Source organism: Artemia franciscana, chromosome 5, assembly GCF_032884065.1.
Source record: "Artemia franciscana chromosome 5, ASM3288406v1, whole genome shotgun sequence".
Classification (NCBI taxonomy): Eukaryota; Metazoa; Arthropoda; class Branchiopoda; order Anostraca; family Artemiidae; genus Artemia; species Artemia franciscana.
Window position 1 is genome coordinate 40,179,404 of NC_088867.1, and position 15,491 is coordinate 40,194,894.

The 15,491-nt window shown below is 32.9% G+C and overlaps 1 long non-coding RNA gene across 1 annotated transcript; it reads left to right on the forward strand.

The window, feature by feature from the left end:
• The first annotated feature begins 1,095 nt into the window (after nt 1-1,095).
• LOC136026779 (uncharacterized) lies at nt 1,096-9,939 on the forward strand. The gene is made up of 3 exons (XR_010617423.1): nt 1,096-1,188; nt 5,345-5,477; nt 9,705-9,939. It is a non-coding gene; the product is annotated as an uncharacterized LOC136026779 (long non-coding RNA).
• The last annotated feature ends 5,552 nt before the right edge of the window (nt 9,940-15,491 follow it).

Sequence of the window (15,491 nt, forward strand, 5' to 3'; positions counted from 1 at the left end):
GCACAGCTTACCTAGCAGCAAATATCAAACGTGCACTTAAAAGACTGAAGACTAATAAAGATATCAACGAGCTATTTAAAGCCAATTATAAGGCAACAGATGAAAGATGCTTGTACAAAAGCACGATTGATTTTCTTGTGTATAATAATATTGTTTGAAGAGAGCGATGAGAGTGCAGAAGAGGGTGAGAGCGAGTAGCAAGAGCAGTATAGTTTCCAGCCAGCCTAGATACCGCAAATTGCTGGGAACAGGCAGCTCGAGTTCTCGTACTTCCCACAGGCCATCCAATTTCATTATTTCTTATTTTCCTTTTGTTCTGTTATATGAATTGTTTTTATTATATGAGAACCGAGAGTATTATATTCCTTAACAATTATAGAACAAAACTTATTGATTGTGTTGATGTTGATGGAAAAAACCTTTTTGTTTATCTGATGGTTGTATTGATTTCGTTACATTAATTGTGTGTTTACAAGAAACCTCCTAGAAGCCAAAAGGAGTCTATTGTAGATTCCAGCAGAGCTTAGATACCAATACAGCTATGAAAATTCCTATCTAGCCCATGAGAAGCTTTTGGTACAGAGCTCTGAGCCTGGCACCTCCTCCAAGCCCACGATCTGACGCGTAGATCGTACTAAAACACCATAGGCGAGAACGTAATTTTGTTTTGTTGCATACACAGCTTAGATACCAATACCAGTTTCTTGTTTTAATTTAGATACAAATACCAGTTTTCTGTTTCCAACCGCTAGCATCGCTACCGCGCTCTATGTCCCAAAAATAAATCGATTTTTCATAATTGTATATTGGTATCTAGGCTGTGGATTCCAGGCAAGGTTGCCAAAGGGACACTTTTAGTGCTTTTTTACACTTTTTCACTCTGGGTGACACCGTGCCACTGTTGGGTGAAAAAAGGCAACTTTTTGAAAAAAAGGACACTTTTTGGCATTTTTTCAAAATCAATACCATATGCCTTTATTTTCAGTTTTTTCTTAACTGCAACTGCTTTTAATTTGTGCTTTGTGCTTTTCAGGTTCGTTTTCGTCTTAGGTATTTTTTTTTTACTGTATCCGCACTAATTTCCTTTTCAAAAGCGCGAAAATTCAAATGTGGTGAAACATATGACTTGCTCAAGAGAGTTTAGAAAAAGTTTTTTGATAGGAAACTGAAGCAAGCACCTAACTGCTGGTAAGTAAAAGCTTAAGGTGTTTAATGACTTGTAGTCTACAGGAGTATGCAGAGGTGCGGCCTGGATAGTAGTTAGTAGCAAACTATTTGATCCTGATCTGCTGCTGCTTAATAATTTCCGGACGAGGGTGAACCTCAACAGGTACTTCCAAAGTCAACCTAATGGACACACGATTTTCGTTTTTTGCGTGTTTGGTGGGCGAGGGGTGACAAGGGACCTGATTCAAACATGCAATAAAAAAAACTAGGCCTATGTGGTTTTTTTCGTGTTTTTAGGTCAACTTCACAAAATTTTCAAGTAGCCTATACTTGAAAATCCCACACAAGTTCTCACGCCATGTGACCGGGGACCTACTAAACCTTCAAATATATTGGAAAAATGAGCAGGTTCTCACGCCATGTGACCGGGGGACCTATCTAAACTTTCAAATATACTGGAAAAATGAGCAGGTTCTTACACTGTATGACCAGGGGACCTATCTAAACTTTTAAATATACTGGAAAAATGAGGTTCTCATGCCATGTGGCTTGCAGAGACCTATCCAAATTTTCAAATATACTAGAAATGTGAGCAGGTTCTCACGCTAGCAAAATGACCCAGGCTGCCAGGCCCTGGATTGGAGTCTCTTAGAGTGCCCTCTGGATGCTTTTTGGGCCCCTACAATTGCTCTAGGTTGTCTTAGGTTTCCCTGAGAATGGTATAGGACCTTTTTGGGTGGCCAGGTTCTGCACTAGGGGGCCCCTAAGGCGGTTCTCCTAAATCATCCCAAGACCCTAGAGCGATCCCAGGCATCCCTGGGACCACTCTAGGGCCCTTTTGAGTGCCCTGGGACCACAGTAGGGTCCCCCTAGAGTGGTCCAGTTTCCCTAGGTTGTTATATTGAAATTTGGCTAATTAAGCTATTTGTAACAGACTTCCAGGCTTTAAATTATAAAGTGTAGCTGTTACTACTTCTGATCCAGGCACAATGAATGATTTATTCTGTTTTAGCATGTTTTTCATCCAAACACTGATCTTAGCATGCCACATTTTGGGGAAGGTCTTGTAACTAGCTGTTGAAGGATTATGTTGGAAAGTTAAAGAAATTTGATTTAATTAAATCCAAAGAAAAAGGAGGAAAATTCAGGAAAAAGTAAACAAGAAACATTAGTAGTTCTCTTTTTATTTAGGTGTAGGACATGATAAAACCATATAATAATAATAATAATTGTTATTTATTTATAACCCACTGCACAAAAATGTGAGGATAGTGGAGTAAAAAGAGAGAAAACAAAATAAACATCAGAAAAGAAAACAATGCTTAAGTACAACAAAATCAACAGAACAAACGGATGAGAACAAAGGTACAACACAATAAGTACATCAAAATCAATGAGGTAAAAGGTCAACAGAACAAACAGATGAGCCCATGATATGGGATAAGCCATTGATATGCTTGTGCTGATAACTTATCATGAAGCTCCTCTGGTCTTGCAGTTATGTTGGGAGATCTGTATTTTCGGATTATTCTATAATTCCAATGCAATAGAGGTAAATAAAGCAGGTATTTACAGTATTTATAGTAACATCTACATAGTTTACTAAGTCACTCTATTCCTGTAGAATGAAGGTCCCAGAAAGATAAAGTACAGAGCAATCCCAAAAAAACTGAAGACAAAGAAACCAGGGCCTTTTGATTATACTTAGACCAGTTTGACACAATCTTAGAGTATCCAAATCTGACTTTTTGATGAGCTTCAGATATTGCAGTCTGGCAGAAGGACAAAATATTTTGAAGAGGAGTATTTGGCAAGGTACCATTAAAAAATCACATTTTTCAAGATTCAGATTTAGTCCAATATCAAGGAAACCTTTTTTAGCCCTTTGAACTGTGCAAGACAGGGAAGACTTGCTAGTCAGGGAAGATTCAAATGGTTCTTCCCCTAGTTTCTTAAATAGCTCAATGTTTAGAAAAGATACATTTTATCCAAATATTTTGGCACTGTCTGAGTTGTAGAGGTTTTGCCTAAACCAAAAGCTTGATTTATGAATATTAATCTGTCCGTAATCCCAGTAATAATACTTATTTAGATTAAAAAAAAGAAATTAAAAAAAAAGTTTTGTATGTAGTCTAGGTTGCTGATTTCTGAATTCCTTAGGAAAAGAGGGTGCTGTTATGATATTGTAATGGTGGGGATTGTATATTTTGAAATTGTATTGAATGGGGAATAAAATTCTTTAATTTTGGCCATTTTCACTGACAAATCAAATTGTGAAACTGCAGTCTGGATTGTAAATTTGCAATTCTGCTGATAAATAAGGTTCTAAAAATGTTGTTCCAGTGATAATTGTGATTGTGAATTCATAATCTTGATTGTGAATTTGACAACTATATTCGAAAAGAAGATTGTGGATTTGGATTGCTGGCCATGCCCAGTTTTAAGTTGTATTTAAACCTTATTTTTCCACAATTTGTAATGCAAACTTCCAGTTTTATAAACTGGCTCTTTAAACTTCTTTTTTCTACTGATAATATTTGTGTTTTGAGAATCTGGTTTGACAGTGGAAAGAACCACTGTTCTTTCATGCTTATTTCGCTCAGGGGCGTGGCTACAGTGTTTTTATTGGGGTGAGGGGGGGCATGAGGGGATGCAATTCAAGCAGTAGTGAAGAAAAGTAACATTAAAAAACACGCTTCCCAGTAGATTTACAAACATTACACAATACATTATAAATAATAAACACACATTAAACAACCTTAAACACAAGTGCTGATGCTTGGTTTTTACTAAAATTGTCAGGAACTGGTTGCTGCAGATGACAATAACATGGTGTAAACAGGGTTTTGGGTTGGTGATGGTGAATGTTGTAAACACTTGGCTTTTTTCAGCCAGATTCACCACTAATTCCGCATTACATATCCCCTTCCACTTCCCCCACACCTAGCACAGGATGCTCAATCTCATAATTGAACCTAGCTTAAGGCCTATTTTAATAGCCCCGAGTAGCTATGTGATTTATTGAAATATTATTTACAGTTTGCAGGCCACATAAAGATGAACCAAAGATCATGGGCAAAACAATAGCACTGTCTAAGCAAAGATAAAGGATAAGTCAAAGTATTACCATGGATTGTGTAGCATTATATTGTGACATATTCCCCACATTTAAATAGTAGCTGTACTTTCAAATTTGAAAGTATTCAAAAGTAAAGCTAAAATTATTAACTTATCCATTGGGCATTGTTTGACAAAGAATATCCAGAAAATCTGTAAAAATCTTGGCATCATTGCAGCAGAAACCTTATATCAATTAAAAATTGTCAGGGATGCCAATTGGAAGGGAAAGTTGACTCATAGAGTTTGAAAGTTACTTTCCCCTTTGTATCTTTGTTAAAAAAAAAGCAAATTCTATAAAAATTGCTCCAGAGTTTTTTGTGTAAATCAGGGCATGGGGGGTTTGAATTTCTGGAGGGGGGTTACACTGAATATCGTTTTTGTGTCTATAATTCCCTTCACAAGAAAGGGTTTGTCAACTAGTGCTGCATGATAAAACTGATATGCCACTGTATAAGGTTTTTTTTTTCGAAATTGTAGAATATTCTTTACAATTTTATGTAACTGTTTCTTCTAGAGAGGATCATTTTCCATTCTAAAACTAATAAAAAAACCATCTTATCAAATAGTTCGTGACAACATACTGTAAGTGAGGAGCAATGCATCTTAATAGTAATTGAAACTAAAAAACTGGAATTTTGATTCCAATAGATATATCAAAATAATTGGCTTATTATGCTGATTACAAATATAATGTTTTATTAAGTTTTGTGTTACCTACTAAAAGCTATAAGGATAAGGTTGTGCTACCTACCAAAGGCAGAATCAACTGAAAAAAAATATATAATTTCCAATCTACTAAAATTCTATTCAAAAAACTAAAAAAAAAGCACGAAATCACTTAAAATGCAGCAGTTATTCCCAATTTTCTAGCATATGGAAAAAAGCATTGGCCACGAATAAAGATGGTTAGCCTTAAGGTTTTATAAGTGAACATTTTAAGATGTCATTAAATCCATTGTATTTTCTAATGCTCAAGTCAATGTTACTATTCAGTTAACAAATGTCTGCTTCTAATTCTGTAAGATCATGTGTAGTAACATTTTGTTTCATTTGTCAGGTCATCAAACTTTCATCATTTAATCACCATGGCTGAGACTGAGAAGCACTCATTCCCAAGCTCAGTTTTGGTCAATCATCCTAAAGGGATAGTTGCAAAAAGGCTGATTCCACCTGATGGAGGTGTTTCTCCTGTAAGTATTGTGGGAAATATGTGAGTTTTATTTAATCAAAGAGTATGCTCAGGAAAGTAGGTAAATTTTGCGTTTTTGTTGGCAGTTTAGTTTATACTAACTGTGTTTGACTCAATCTAGTTGACTTGAAGTCTACATAATAGGTACTCACAATGAGGAGATTATATTTTTCTTTTACTAGGAGGGTATTTCTTATGATAGTTATTTTGTAAAGTATTGTAAATCCCCCTCCTTCCTCCCCCTCCCAAAGTCCAATTTTTCCTCTCAGTAAATTTCGGTTGACAGTGAAAAGAAAAGATTAAAGAATACAGCATTGGACGTTACAGTCCCTACTGTTGGCAATGATCTCTGTTCATGACCCTTCAGTCAGAAAGGGCTATAGAGGACTGGGGGCCGCTCATTCTGTGTTTTTGCACACTCATCCTGTTTACCTTTCCCAGATTTCTTGGGTACCCATTTAGAGGTGGGTTGATTCTGGTTGAGCTTACAGAGTCACGCCACTGACCCCCTATCCAAACAGAACAACTAGCAACACCAGGACTTGAACCCTGTTCTCACGGACAAAGTAGTGTCCTTATGCCTCATAGACATGATAATCAATGTTCTCACGGACAAAGTAGTGTCCTTATGCCTCATAGACATGATAAGCAGACATACTGTACTGAAGGTATTTTTTACAATATCCCCTTTAAAATATAATATAAAGAGGAAAATGTGTTAAAACACAAATGTATTAACAAGTTGGTTTATTTGTAGCTATTTTTTTTTCTCAGGTTCTTCTTCATATCTTTGCAAGGCCTTTGGATCCATTAGGAGGTCCATTCACCTCTTTGAAATTCTAAGAAAATATTCACTGGTTAATGAATTATTCTAGCAATATATAATGTAAGTAATAATTTAGTAATAATGTCGTTTTTTTGGGATCATTATCATCAAGCTATAAATTGTAGCTTCCAAGGCATGTCAAAGAAAGTAATTAATAACAGCATCAAATGATATGGGAGCCTGCAATTGATGGTGGTAATTTCTCAGTCTCCTTGAATCTTGATCCATTGGGTTGCATTCAAAGAGAACTTGTTGTGCATTTTCCAAAGTCTGATAAGAATTTTTGCATAGCAGGCTGTGGTGGATTCTCCATTTCAGAAGATCAGCATTAAATAAAATAGTTCTGGCTTTTAGCTTATAGTAAAGCAGATTAAAATCCTTAGGAGGAAACACAAAACGCTTGTAGCCAATTTTTGTTTGGGCTTTAACAACCTCTCTAAAAGTCATTGTCCTTACATTTTTTGGGGGGGAGGGATATCTGCAGCCTGTGGCTAGGAATATGAAGCAATGCAATAAAATATCCTGTTGAAAACAGATAACCGATCCTTTGGCGTATACCTTTCAGGTCATGGTCATCAGCATGATAGTCAATTTTGCATAGGAGATAAATTGATGAAAGAGAATCTGACAGGAACAGGATGTTCCTTGAAGAGGTCTTCAGATCAATTAAGGCATCTAATGCAAGTCGTACTACATATAATTCAGCAGAAAATAGTGATGAATTACTCAGAAAGGGGCATAAATGTTCAAGTTGGGGTCCAGAATACTGGCAGCTGCCCTAGCTTCTGAATTTTTAACAGAACCGTCCGTGTAGACATGTACATAATAGGGAAAACGGGTATTACACAATTTTCAAAGATTATATTAACTTTTTGGGCTAAATAGTATGCTTTATTCTTTTCTGGTATGCCACTCAATACACTCTCTTGAGTGTATAACACTCAACATGGGCCATTTCTCATGGGGGGGAATCCACAAAGGGAGAAGTATCCATCCACTGAGAAAACCACTTTAGAAACTCCTTTAGATAAAGATTCCAGGAAGAAGAAACAGAATTAATAGGGGGTGGTTTACTAAAGGTTTTCTGGTATTCAAAATGCTGATTACCATATGCTTGTACTCTAGTGAAATACTGGCTTCTCTGAAACAAAGCTCTTTCCCATAGAGGGGTGATCCCTGACAGTTTTCTCATTTCTAGAATTGGGATGTGCTTGTGAAGTCCCATAGTAGTCAGGATGCAGAACTTTGTAATAACTCCAGTGTGTTAAACATATGTGAGGAACTATTAGCAAAAATTTTATGTTATGTTCCATCTTTGCACTAATATAAACTTTATAAAAATCTATCATTGTTTGGGTGATGAACCCCATGTAGAATTAGTCAGCTGTTTTAGAAGAGCCAGATTATGGATAATATTACTCCTGAGTGATTTGATGTGACCTATAAAAAATAATTCCCAACAACTTCACTAATACTTGTAATTTAGAGGAGAACTATTCAAAGCAATATTCGGTATGGAAGCATGTTTTTACCTAGTAAATAGGATTTTTTTGGTTTTGGAAGTGGGGTTTTTTTGGAAATATATATTGCTCCTTGGGCACTGCAAGTGTTCTGTCGTTAAAAAAAAAAAATCATAAATAAGGTTTACAACTTTAACAAGAAATTCAAGATTCATTAATGCCTTCCGGGATTCTTGGTGAATGACGATACCTTAGGCATTGAACCATTCAAAAGGCATGGCAATGGCTGAACCATTCCACACTAGATAAAATCAGTCGCTCCAGCATTTTACCTAGCGTTTTTAGCACTGAAATTGGTCTGTAAGATTTAATATTTTATGAAGGCTGGTTAGGATTAAGGATGGGGTTAGCTATGACTTTTCTATGATCTTTGGACCTTATTGTGGGTCCGTATAAAGTGTGCAGAAGTACAAATTTAATTGTCTCTGGAGCTGGTATAATCCAATTTATATGTATTTCATCATGTCCGTGAGTTGAATTCTGGTTGTTTTATGTTAATTGCTCCATCTCTTGAAAAGGCAGGGTTCTTCAAGGGAAAGCTTATGCAAGCAGGATCTTGTCAGAACAGAAAAGGTATGTCTGTCTCATGATTTCTTTTTTATATTGCTCTGCAAACAGTTCAGGCTTTTCACTGTCATTAAAAATCTACCTGTTGTTGATACACATATCACATTTCCTATCATCAATAGGACTATCGTAGCCATTGAGTTTGCTAATATATTGGTGGATTTTAGTTGCAGCGGTTTGGGGGTCAATCTGGGATTAAAACCTTTCCCATTCTATCTTTTTTCTGCCTATTCTTCTAAAGCTTTGCTACTGTATGTTTATGCTCAAGATGGGTGATAGGAGAGGGATGTTTGTGGAAATATTTTCTGTTTTCTTTTTCTAGTTTGTTTTGCCAATTCACAGTCATGAGGGCCTTTTGAATCAAAATTGAACTCCATAGCAAAATTCTGAGGAAACGAATCAATAAGGATTATTTCTTTTTAGACTTCATGGCAGTATAGACTAGGCTTGTACTCGTGTGCCCAGTTCGGCAAAATATTCATATTGGTTGCCTCATTCTTGCACATTTTGTCTCTGTGTTGATATTTTGATAAAATTGAGCCCTTAAAACCGAAATACACCTTTTCCATCCCAACATAATATCTTATTTAAATATCTTGTTTGAACGCTCTCAGTTTAAAAAAAAGGAGATATCCAGCCACAGCTTTATTTAGATGCATTATTTTTGGGGTTTGTCATCATACCTGAAATCAATTTCATTCATGACACCACTTCACCTTGAAGTGATTTGTATTATTATTAATAGTTATTATGTATTGAAAAATAGAATTCGAAAAGCATGGTTTCCGAATGAATGCAGGGAAAGTATATCCTTTGACATTCTTCTGAACTGAATTTTTTTTCCAAGACATCCCTTGAATATATTTGAGAAAAGGAAATATGTAACTGTCATAAACTTTTAAATGTATTATTTCATAATGTCTGATGCGAATTAATGTTGTATATTAAAATATAATGCATAGATATCTTGGAAATATATTATTTGATAAGGTTAGCAATATAGCATGATCATTATTCATTTGCTTGTAACGACTGCGAAGCTAATGGTGATTAATTTAGTAAATTTTCCTCACAACTGAAACTCAGTAGAATAATACTTAATGGGCTAAGTAAACACTATAGACTGTGAAAACAGTTCACAAGCAACGCTCTTTTTCTCTGTTATGTTTCAAACTTTCATTCCTTGGCGTGTTTCCAAAGGAACAAAGGTGTTTGATTGGATTGAATATATAACCGAGTATAAAATTCATATAATATTGAAGTTTAATTGTACACAAGATTCTTTTCCTTCCTATCACTATTCTCTTATTTTTAGGGAGAAGAATATAGAGGGTGGCCATTGGATGACCTTATCCTTCATAGCAATGGGTTCCTCTACCCTATATGTTCAAGAACCTCTGAAGACACAGTGTTTGTGTGCAATATATGCAATATCTCTATTTCTGGAATGTGTGTGTTATACAGTCATTTGAAAGGCCGAAAACATACAAAGGCACTGTGTGGAGGGAGCATAGTAGACTCCAATCTACAAGGTAAGAACAATGAGTATTTAGCTAGTATTTCGTGATAGCAGTTTGATTTCACAGCACTTAATTAGTATATTGGTGAATTATTTGCTTAATCCCTGTTTTGCATCGAAGCTTAAAAAAAAGTTTCTGACAGGCATGTCGACGGAAGGGTGTCAGAATTCTGGGGGAAAATGTGTTTTTGGCGTTTTTTTTTTTTTTTTTTTTTAATGCCCGTTTTCCTGGGTTTTTATTAGAAAAGATTGAAAATAATAAAATTGATCCCCTCTCCCACTAGGTCTTGAAAATGTATTTCAAAGAGAGAGAAACGTGGTTAACATAACAAAAATTACCTTGAAATGAAAAAACTGATAAAAAACAGTGTTACAAAAAAACCAGGATAAAATCATACTCTAACCTGTTCCAAAGATGGTCACCCACAGAAAATAATATTGAATCAACACCTACAATAAAAAAGACAAGAATCAAGAAAAAAATAAAATACCCTAAAATGTTTTTCAGTTCTTTCGAAAGTGTCAAACAGTGTTGGTATTTTTGATTGTATATTTAGCATAGCTATTTTTAGCTTGGCTATTTTTAGCAGATGGGTATTTTTAGCTGAACAGGGGCGATATACCATATTATATGACACGCTGTTAAGGGGCTCAGCATTTGGTCTTATTGACATATTGCAAGGAATTAGAGTGTTGTTGAGTTGTAAATATTATAATTTAGCTCATAGACTAAGGGACTAGAAAAGATCTCCGTGGAGCCAAAGAAGAGTTAAAGACGTGCATGAACGAATAAAAATTACTAAATGATTTACAGGTTGGTGTACGTGGTCTACACGCATCGTCATAATATTAAAAACGAGGTTTGACCCCTGTCTAGGGTACAAACCTGTGAAGCATGCAAATATTATCTGTGATCATACATATCACTCGTGTCTTACATGTACACATTAAGGTATGCTCAATCCAAGTTTATTCAAAGTTTAAATATGAGATGAGCACACTAGAAGGGCTTAGCGGGACACTATAAGCCTAAATAAGGAGGGAAGACACTAAAACGTCGGAAAACGTTAGCTGTTAGTTCAATGGTGAAGCCTGCTAATTCCGAGAGTGGGAGCTAATTCCGATTCTGGGGTGAATATGACAAAGGTACCAATAAACAAAATATTGGGAGGGGGGCAATGAGACAAGGGTGCCAGTTATCAACCAAATTGACAAATTTATTTTAAAGAAGAGTGAAAAACAGAGGAAAAAAACAAGGAATGGGGGCGCAAGAAAAAATCTTTGGGGAAGACTGGGGTCTCCCTCTCCCTTCTGGTTCCGGTATTAGCTAGTTTAAGGTAGTATTCCAGCTATTACTATCGTAGTTTCTGTTAAGATATTATTTAGCATAAAATTTGCCCTATTCAAACATTCATACATCAATGATATTTATTTCTACTCTGACTTATGGTAAGATCCTTTAAAAAGTTTCAATGCTAGGGGCTTAGTTGCCTTTGTGGGTTTTCTCTGTTTGCGGCTACTCCACAAATGGGTGCCCGTCTTTTTTTTCAAATCGTTGTTGACTGAGAACTGGTTGTTTTAATAACAGGGAACCTCTCATTTAGAATATATATATATATATATATATATATATATATATATATATATATATATATATATATATATATATATATATATATATATATATATATATATACTAGCTGTTGGGGTGGCGCTTCGCGCCACCCCAACACCTAGTTGGTGGGGGCGCTTCGCGCCCCCCCCAAGCCCCCCCGCGCGCGTAAGTCGTTACGCGCCATAATAGTTACGCGCCATTGTAGTTGTGTCCCTATGTCCCACCTGTGAATATAGATATATATATATATATATATATATATATATATATATATATATATATATATATATATATATATATATATAGTTTTAACTACGTAAAACTTGCGAATATACAACATTCTTTGCTGTCCCATTGTCTTTGTATATAAATAGAATGTCAGGTTTACCGACTCTTGAATATGCAACATATAATGGTCCATGGGAAAACAATCTGTATTCAGATCTATACCTCATGATTCTAATGATTGCCCTTGAGCTTTGTTGATGGTGATTGCTAATCGACCATTCCCTGTCCCGGTGTCCCGGTTGTCATTTACATCCCCCTGTTTCCCCCGGTGTCCCCGTTGTAGTTGTGTCCCTGTGTCCCGGTCGTCATTTATATTCCCTGTGTCCCGGTCGTCATTTGTATCCCGGTGTCCCGGTCTGTATATACATTCGTTTTTTAGTTTTGTTTTTCTCCTTTATTTTTTTCCTTGTTTTTTCTTTTTTAGCTTATTTAGATTTTTAGATTTTTTAGTTTTTTTATTAGTTTTTAGTTTTTTTTTCTTTTTAGTTTTTTTGTCCCGGTCGTCATTTATATCCCCCTGTTTCCCCCGGTGTCCCCGTTGTAGTTGTGTCCCTGTGTCCCGGTCGTCATTTATATTCCCTGTGTCCCGGTCGTCATTTGTATCCCGGTGTACCGGTCTGTATATACATTCGTTTTTTAGTTTTGTTTTTCTCCTTTATTTTTTTCCTTTTTTTTTCTTTTTTAGTTTATTTAGATTTTTAGATTTTTTAGTTTTTTTATTAGTTTTTAGTTTTTTTTTTCTTTTTAGTTTTTTTGTAGTTTTTACCTTCTTTTTAGTTTTGTTAATTTTTTTTTTTACTTATGTCCTGGTCGTCATTTATACTCCCTGTGTCCCGGTGCTTTGTTGATTGCTAATCGAACATTCCTTTTGTCCTGGTCGCTTTCTCTTTGAGTGTCGTCATTGATTTTTTTTCTTTTTTAGTTCTTTTAGTTTTTACCTTTTTTAGTTTTTTTTAGTTTTTTAGATGAAATTTTTTTTTAGTTTTTTCCTTTTTTTCTTTTTAGTTTTTTATTGGTTTTTACCTTTATGTTAGCTTATTTTTCAGTTTTTTCCTTTTTTTTTAGTTTTTTTTTATTTTTTATTTTTTTTAGTTTTTTACCTTTTTTTAGTTTTTTTAGTTTTTTTAGTTTTTTAGCTTTTTTACTTTTTTTATTAGTTTTTAGTTTTTTTGTAGTTTTTGCCTTTTTTTAGTTTTTTCAGTTTTTTTTTAGTTTTTTATTGGTTTTTACCTTTATTTTAGCTTATTTTTCAGTTTTTTCCTTTTTTTTAGTTTTTTTTAGTTTTTAGTTTTTTTTAGTTTTTTACCTTTTTTTAGTTTTTTTAGTTTTTTTAGTTTTTTATTTTTTTATTTTTTTTATTAGTTTTTAGTTTTTTTTGTAGTTTTTGCCTTTTTTTTAGTTTTTTTAGTTTTTTAGCTTTTTTATTAGTTTTTAGTTTTTTTTGTAGTTTTTGCCTTTTTTTAGTTTTTTTAGTTTTTTAGCTTTTTTATTTTTTTATTAGTTTTTAGTTTTTTTTGTAGTTTTTGCCTTTTTTTAGTTTTAGTTTTTTACCTTTTTTTAGTTTTTTTTAGTTTTTTTAGTTTTTTAGCTTTTTTACTTTTTTTTATTAGTTTTTAGTTTTTTTTTGTAGTTTTTGCCTTTTTTTAGTTTTTTCAGTTTTTTTTTAGTTTTTTATTGGTTTTTACCTTTATTTTAGCTTATTTTTCAGTTTTTTCCTTTTTTTTTATTTTTTTTAGTTTTTAGTTTTTTTAGTTTTTTACCTTTTTTTAGTTTTTTTAGTTTTTTTAGTTTTTTAGCTTTTTTAATTTTTTTTATTAGTTTTTAGTTTTTTTTGTAGTTTTTGCCTTTTTTTAGTTTTTTTAGTTTTTTAGCTTTTTTATTAGTTTTTAGTTTTTTTTTGTAGTTTTTGCCTTTTTTTAGTTTTTTTAGTTTTTTAGCTTTTTTATTTTTTTTATTAGTTTTTAGTTTTTTTTGTAGTTTTTGCCTTTTTTTAGTTTTTTCAGTTTTGACGTCACCTGATCCAGTTTTTTCAGGTGACGTCACCTGATCCATCCATCCACAGACAGACAACTTATCTATATATATAAAAATAAGTTGTCTGTGGATGGATGGATGGATGTGTCAGGTGACGTCACCTGAAAAAACTGGATCAGGTGACGTCAAAACTGAAAAAACTAAAAAAAGGCAAAAACTACAAAAAAAACTAAAAACTAATAAAAAAAATAAAAAAGCTAAAAAACTAAAAAAACTATAAAGGTAAAAACCAATAAAAAACTAAAAAAAAAACTGAAAAAACTAAAAAAAGGCAAAAACTACAAAAAAAAACTAAAAACTAATAAAAAAAGTAAAAAAGCTAAAAAACTAAAAAAACTAAAAAAACTAAAAAAAGGTAAAAAACTAAAAAAAATAAAAAATAAAAAAAAACTAAAAAAAAGGAAAAAACTGAAAAATAAGCTAAAATAAAGGTAAAAACCAATAAAAAACTAAAAAAAAGGAAAAAACTAATAAATGACGACACTCAAAGAGAAAGCGACCAGGACAAAAGGAATGCTCGATTAGCAATCAACAAAGCACCGGGACACAGGGAGTATAAATGACGACCAGGACATAAGTAAAAAAAAAAAACTATCTATATATATAAAAATAAGTTGTCTGTGGATCTGTGGATCGTGGATCAGGTGACGTCACCTGAAAAAACTGGATCAGGTGACGTCAAAACTGAAAAAACTAAAAAAAGGCAAAAACTACAAAAAAAACTAAAAACTAATAAAAAAAATAAAAAAGCTAAAAAACTAAAAAAACTAAAAAAAGGCAAAAACTACAAAAAAAAACTAAAAACTAATAAAAAAGCTAAAAAACTAAAAAAACTAAAAAAAAGGCAAAAACTACAAAAAAACTAAAAACTAATAAAAAAAATAAAAAAGCTAAAAAACTAAAAAAACTAAAAAAACAAAACTAAAAAACTATAAAGGTAAAAACCAATAAAAAACTAAAAAAAAAAATGAAAAAACTAAAAAAAGGCAAAAACTACAAAAAAAAACTAAAAACTAATAAAAAAAGTAAAAAAGCTAAAAAACTAAAAAAACTAAAAAAACTAAAAAAAGGTAAAAAACTAAAAAAACTAAAAAATAAAAAAAAACTAAAAAAAAGGAAAAAACTGAAAAATAAGCTAAAATAAAGGTAAAAACCAATAAAAAACTAAAAAAAAAAAGGAAAAAACTAATAAATGACGACACTCAAAGAGAAAGCGACCAGGACAAAAGGAATGTTCGATTAGCAATCAACAAAGCACCGGGACACAGGGAGTATAAATGACGACCAGGACATAAGTAAAAAAAAAAAACTATCTATCTATCTATATATATAAAAATAAGTTGTCTGTGGATGGATGGATGGATGTGTCAGGTGACGTCACCTGAAAAAACTGGATCAGGTGACGTCAAAACTGAAAAAACTAAAAAAAGGCAAAAACTACAAAAAAAACTAAAAACTAATAAAAAAAATAAAAAAGCTAAAAAACTAAAAAAACTATAAAGGTAAAAACCAATAAAAAACTAAAAAAAAAACTGAAAAAACTAAAAAAAGGCAAAAACTACAAAAAAAAACTAAAAACTAATAAAAAAAGTAAAAAAGCTAAAAAACTAAAAAAACTAAAAAAACTAAAAAAAGGTAAAAAACTA